Raw genomic sequence first — 7361 nt, forward strand, 5'->3', positions numbered from 1 at the left:
AGCAGAATAGCTGCTAGGTTCGGGTTTTTAAGGGAAATAACTTCTTTTGAAGGTAAGCCTTCAAAAAGTGCAGTAGTCTTGCAGAGAACGTGTAGTAATATTTTTAGAGAGAAAAGAATAAGTAACTAGAAGACCGCTTGCTTAGAGAAAATGGTATTTAAAACTTGTGATTTTTGGTGCTGCAGGACAGAATCCTATTTCAGACCTGCAGTCACATTACTGTATGCTTAAAATACTGCTTTTAAGTCACATTAACCTTCTAATGTCAAACTTAACTAACTGAAGTCAAAATATGTCATAATTTACTTTAAATTCATCTGACTAACTAAAATATATTGCCCAGCTCTTTGATGTTTTGGTACTGTTTGTTTAGGTTATTTATTTATAGATTATTGATATGAAAGTAGTCCAATGCTTACATAGCTACTATTCTGCATTTCTTTTTCCAGATATATTCATATTTAATTTATACTAACCTTCTTACTGACACGTTCACTGCTTTATGTCCTTGCTTCCCTTCCTTTTCTCTTCCCCAAGGCTATTTGCAATGTTTCCCAGTGGTTGAGCCTTGCCAGTGTCTATGGTAGCGCCATGGGGACTGACACCTAGAATATGATCTCCTAGCTAGAGTCACTGTCAAAGATACTCTTTCTAGCTTGCTTCCCTATAGAAATTGCCAGCAGCCAGATAGGTGATGTAACCCAGCAATGGGAATGTGGCTAAGGCACTTCCTCTAAGCTAGACAGGTATCCTCCAGCACTGGAGCATTTGGCTCCATCTGCCTTTCCCATATTGAGAGCGATTTCCCACTAATGAAAATCTGATGGTGGTGATACACTGGAACAGGTTGCCCAGTGATGTGGTGGATGCCTCCTCCCCGGAGGCGTTCAAGGCCTGGCGGGATGGGGCTTTGAGCAACGTGATCTAGAGGGAGGTGTCCCTGCCTGTAGCAGGGATGTTGGAACTAGATTATCTTAAAGACCCCTTCCGAGCCAAACCATTCTGTGATTCTACGAAATGGTGAAATGGTGAAAGATTCCTCATATTGCCATGAAATGATCTGTCCTCTGGAAATATTTGGGATGGAGGTGTATCTTACAAAGGACTTTAAGAGGCTTGGATATTTTGGAATTGTTCAAGTGAAATGTTTCTTCAAATGATTCTGCTATCATGGCTAAGGTAGTTTTTCTGTCTGGTTGGTTTGTTAGACTGTGTGGATTTTCTAATGCTTATAAGTACTTTTTTAATTGGTATAAAAATTTAATTCTAAATTGTCAGATCAGTAAATATTAAGCACTCAGTGCAGCACTAAGCAGCAGTGTTCAATGTAAGCTTCATAACTTTTAGATTCAGAGCTTTGCCTATCACTTGTGTTTTCATTAATGATGCCAAAACAAGAACAACAAAACACTCGATAGAAATCGTGTCAGCTTTTAGATGCTGGAAGGGCACTTCCGTGTTTCCTGGAGCCTTCTCTTCCCCAGGGTGAACAGCCCCAGATATCTCAGTCTGTCTTCATAGTGTAGGTGTTCCATGTTTAATCGTTTTTCTGGCCCTTCTCTGATCATACTCTATCAGGTCAACGTCTCTCCTGTACTGAGGACTCCACATCTGGATGCAGTACTCCAGGTGAGGTCTCACCAGCACAGAGCAGAGGGGCAGGATCATCTCTTGCCCTGCTGGTCATGCTGCTTTGGGTGCAGCCCAAGATATGGTTGGCTCTCTGTGCACACTGCTGGCTCATGTCCAGCTGCCATCCATTAGTGTCCCCAGGTCCTTTTTGGCAGGGCTGTGGTAGTGGAGGGGGTTGCCATGACCCAGCTGCAAGACTTCGCACTTGGCTTTGCTGAGCCTCACAAGGTTCCCCTGGCCCATTGCTCAAATCTGTCTAGGTCTCTGGATGGCATCCCGCCCCTCAGGCATGTCAGCCTGGTGTCATCCACAAATTTACTGAGTGTGTGCTCAATCCCACTGTTGATGTCATTGAATATATTTAAAGAGTACCAGCCCCTGTGTTGACCCCTGAGGGACATCATTCACCATTGGTCTCCATCTGGACAGTGACCCATTGACCGCTACTCTCTGGCAACCAGCTTTTCATCCATGGAACAGACCATCTGTCAAATCCATGTCTTTCCAGTTTGGGGAGAAGGATGTTGAGGGTGATTGCGTAAAAGGCCTTACTGATGTTCAGATAGATGGCATTGGTGGCTCTTACCTTGTCCATTGGCACAGTTACACCATCATTGAAGGCCTCTAGGTCAGTCAGGCAGCACTCGGTGAAGCCGTGTTAGTTGTCTCATATCACCTCCCTCTCTTCTATGTGCAGTAGCATAGCTTCCAGGAAAATCTGCTCTATGATCTTCTCCAGCACAGGGGTGAGGTGAGTGAAGCAGACGGGTTGGTAGTATCCTGAGTTGTCCTTTCTAACCTTAAAAATGGGTGTGACATCACTTTTTTCCAGTCACCAGGAACTTCACCTTTTTTTGGATTGCTGTGACTTTTCTAGCATCATTGAGAGTGGCTTGGCAACATATCAGCCAAAGTCCTCAGTACTCTGGGATGCATTACAGTTTTTACAACTGTGCAAATTTTTATGAGAACTAACACACAAAACTGTGTAGGTTAGTGGAGCAAAGCCAAGGAAGTGAAAAGCAAAATAAGCAAATTAACTTTTTCCTAAACGCACATTTTACTTTTATCATGTTTACTCTGAGCGAGAGTCAGCCAGATTTCCATGACTTTCTTTTGCCAGTTCCCAACAGGAAACGTCCATAATCAGAAAACAGAAGTGTTTTTGAAAGGTAGAAACAAGTTTCTGGTTTGTGTGCCTTTTTCCCCTGAAGCCTTAGGTTTTTTTATAGACAGCTGTCATTAAAGCTTGCAGCTGCTTTCTGTTATTCCTAAAGGTGTTTAATACAAGCTGGCAAAGGGAAAAGAAGTTAAAGGAGGAACTGAAAGAGGTAAAGACTTACTTGAGAGTGGGATGAGAGGGATGATAAAATACATAATTAGCGGAAATGGATACTAAAAGTGTACATTATAAAATACGAGGCTAAGAAGAATAGGAACAAAGCAGAATGGGATCTTTTTAGATTGAAGAGGAAAGGGAAAAGCTGCAGTTTCCAAAAGGAGATGGAGAATAAGTAGGATTCACCTTTTGCAGATACACAGTACTTATTTTGTATTTTGAAATAACACTGGCCATACACGTCATGCAGGCTTCTTTCTATCAGAAATCTGAGATTCATTACTAAAAGTTCTGTAAAAGTGAGAAGTGCATCCCTAAAACTGCTGGAGTTGCAGACACAGAGGAAGACATGGAAAGCAGAGTCCTCTGGGAGCTGTGCACAGACATAGGAGATGTCAGTCATCCTGGATCCATTACCATCTGTTTACACTAAGGCAGGCAATCAATTTTTACAGGCTGTCATAAAACAGAAAGATTTTTCTCCTTGCTTAGGAAAAAAAAGTATTAATTTCCCTCAGCTTTTTTCTCCTCTCCTCTTTTATAGCAGCATGAATCTGCTCAGAAATCAAGTCAGTAACATTGATGGAGTGAAAATACTCCCATTAAATTGGCAAGAGCTTAAGACATGAAATAGCAATCCCTTTAAGCTTCTACTTCTAAATATGAGCAGAACTATCTCACTATCAATATCAACTCACTGAAAAAGTTCAATTGATGTAATTCAGATGTCTTATGGTCAGTAAGGCTTTCATATCAAGCACAGTACACGCTTTTGTACTAATATGGATAAATGTCACTTCTGTTGAACTAGAGAGATGACTCCTCTTCTGAAATGGGAAACCTTGAAGTAGCCTTTTCTTATCATACTTTAAGCTTTCAAAGCTGGCATGCTGTTGTAGGTCACCTAGAAACCACTCTCACTGCTATCTAGCCAGCAATAATGGGTAATTGTAACTTTGCTTTTTTTTTTAGTTATGGCAGTGTAATAGTTTCTATCTTCTGTTTATGTAATGTAGTCTGTTATCATGCCGTTAAAATATAAGCCTTTTTAAGAACTTAACTGTTCATTAAAGAACTCCAGTACCAGATTTTTACCTAATTGGTGACAGCCAACTGATTTTCTGGAGAACAATGGAGTATGTAACAAGAAAATATATGGAGAGGCATTGCCTACGGAAATGCTAAATTGAGTCCTCTAGGTTAATCTCTTTGATTTTGTCAAAATCTGCCTTTGGCCTGCATGAAAATAATAATAATAATAGCTTATTACCCTTAATCTTGAGAAGATGTGTAGCTAATATACAGGAATGCCCACACTGAAAACTTAACTGGCTGAGACTAACGTTTACTGCAACCAACCTCTGTCAGGTGAGCAGCAGTGACTTATTGAGGAAAATTAGAAGTGAAGTTTTTGGGGAAAGATGGTAACAGGTTTGGAACGTATCACAGCACTTGAGAAGAAATTTTGGAGGATTACCTTTGGTCATACTGGCACAGCTGCCCAGAAAAGCTGTGGATGCCCCATCACTGGAGGCACTCGAGGCCAGCTTGGTTGGGTTCCTGGGCAGTCTGATCTAGTGCCTGGCAACCCTGCCCATGGCTGGGGGGCTGGAAGTAGGTGATGTGAGAAGCCCCTTCCAACCCAAGCCATTCTATGTTATTGCGAAGGTACTTAAGGCACCACCCTGTTCACCTGCCCACAGGTGCTGGTTTCTGGGGTTCGCTGGGGGTAGAGCTCAAATTATGTTTATTTTTGCCTCAGTGTTACCTTCTTCTTGAAAGCCAATCATGAGCATGGAGGCTATTGCTGTGTTCATTACATGGGTGGGGGGGAACAATTATTTTTTTTTTTTTGAGATCTCCATGGAGTTGCCCCACTCACTGATGGGCTGGCCATTGGTTGGCAGCACACCATAAAGAGTGATGGAAATTAGCAGCCACATGCTGTGAAAACCTCAGAGAGAAATCACTCTCACACACCAAATAAATGCAGTTTTTTCTGCAGCTGGTGTTTTTCTGAAACAGACTTTTGCTTTTACTGGGTTGAAAACATACATTCTTCCAAGGTCTCTGTGTTGTTTGTGCTCAATCAGGTACAGTCAGACCACTCTCACAGCTGTGAAGTTGTGAAGGCAAACATCGGCGAGCCGTTCCTTCTTCCTGCAGAAAAGCATCTCGAGAAACAGCAGGAAGAAACCCGGCTCTATCCTGCAGCGAGAGGGGCTGCGCAGGAGGTAGGCGTCCTCTCACGATCCGAAGGCAGCTCCGAGATGCCTGGCGGGGTGCGCATACCTACTGAGCGAGCTATACGTGCTCAGCTATCCGAGTCATCACAGATGCTTTGAAGTCCCTCCCTCAGTCTCCGCTGTCGAGGCTGTAGGTGGGCACCAGGCGGGAGGAGCATCGCAGCCGCGCGGGGACTGGACTGGTTTTGGGGGGCTACGGTAAACACGGGGTTGCGGGCGGTGCGTTCCTCGTGCTTCAGAGCAGAGGCAGCGGGCGTGCCAGGGTCACAGAGCTGGGCTGAGCACAGCCCGCAGCAGCCTTTCCGCCGGCCCCGGGACAGCCAGACGGTGGGGAATCGGATTCGTGTCGGTGTGCTTTTCTCTATGGTATTCATTTCCCGGGAACCCTGCGTGAAGACTGAAGAAAGAGAGGAGTTTTTCTTTCGCTTCTGAGTTTCATGTTATTTTGGAAGTCTGTAATTCTTTTCCTCCTTCCCTTTTCTTTCTTTTCTTCCTTTTCCTTTTTGCGGGGATGAGGAGTTGAAAGCAAAACTTCAAGCTAATTCTAAAGTCTTCTTTTGACCTATGCGTTCAGAAATCAACTGTTCAGGCAACTCTTCCTTGCAGCATCTCTGCACCGACAACCTGAATGCATTTTAAGAATAATTTAACTTGCTGGTACCAACAAAGCCATAGAAATGTTCATGCTCTTTGTGGCAGTCCTCCTATCCTCTCTATCCTTCTCTCATGTCTGTGTTAATCTTCTATGCCATTTATTTTGACAAAGATCACTGGTGGCTACTTCGTTGTGCTGACTCAGTTGCACATGTGCTACAAATTAGCAATACAGTAACTGTATGAAGTGTGTCCTGCTTAAAAGTCTTTCTGAGCAAGCAGTTGCCACGAGTATCGGGTCTGTTGGGAAAATCATGGGAACTCTGAAACTCTGCATAGCTCCCACTACCCTTCCACCAATGCAGTGCTGCTTGTGCTATGCCAGGACATTTGCTGTTTCTTACCACTGGTTGCAGTGCTGTGCCAGCAGCACACTGACTTTCTGTGAAGGGAATGTGCGAAGGAGCTGTCTCAGCCCATCCTAACCTTCTGCAAGCAGTGGGCTATGGCTTACCCGTAAATGTCACTTAACTTGCACCTGTGTGATGGAGTGAATAACTTCTTGTCAGCATGGTCCCAGGCCATGCTCTGCTTGACTGGCTTTCAGTTATCTCTTCTATCTTCTTCTGATACGTTTAAAGTGTTGTGCTTCAGTGAAAAATTTAGATTCAGTGTTTCTGAGCAAGCAGTGGCATTCACAGTAACTTACAGAGATGCTAAGTCATGAAATACAGAGCCCTGGCAGACAAGATTTTGTAGAGTTTGTTTCTGGATATGTGTCCATGTGTTTGGATACCACTTCCAGTGAGATTATGCTGTTGGAAACATTCTTTTGGATCTCACTAATTTCAGAAGGAGCTGTATATGCGTGTATAGTCAGTTGAACAGAATTCAGTCTGTGGCAGTCTCATCTCATGTCCTATATAAAACACAACATCACTGCTATCTGGAGGTGTAACCTTTGCCCTGTACCTGCTGACTACAGCATAGGCTCTGCAGCTGGGAGGATGAGAAAAATACTGCACCTTGACAGCAGGGAGAGTACAGATGACTGAATTCAACTGTGTATGTACAAATTGGTGCTGGTGAAAGTTGGCATGGAATATCAAGGGACAGTTTGCAGAATACCATTTGCATGTTTGAATTCCCAAGCCCAGAGACTTAGCAAAGGTCAGGACACCCCTATAGTTTCACCCCTATAGACTAGTTTGCAACTTGTCTATCTGTCTTTCTCCACTCATTCCAAGCAAAGCTTGCTGAGACTTTCACTTTTATGATGGATAAATTATTAGGGAGCTCTGACGTTGGCTGAGGCTCTCCTCACCTCATGTATTCATTTCCGTGCTGAGGAAGTCCACAGAATGCCTTAGGATGGAGAGCAATGGGAAGGACTAGGATTTGGGAGCTACCTTAAATACCTTTGGGCAGCTCCCAGCAGCCCTCATAGAGAGGCATTTATAGCCATATGCTTAATGAAGCAGTGAAGGGGAGCATGAGTGGCAAGTCAGCTCCCTGGTGGTTATAGGAGTTACTAGGATTAATCTATGAAA

Source organism: Tympanuchus pallidicinctus, unplaced genomic scaffold, assembly GCF_026119805.1.
Source record: "Tympanuchus pallidicinctus isolate F22 unplaced genomic scaffold, pur_lepc_1.0 scaffold3, whole genome shotgun sequence".
Lineage (NCBI taxonomy): Eukaryota > Metazoa > Chordata > Aves > Galliformes > Phasianidae > Tympanuchus > Tympanuchus pallidicinctus.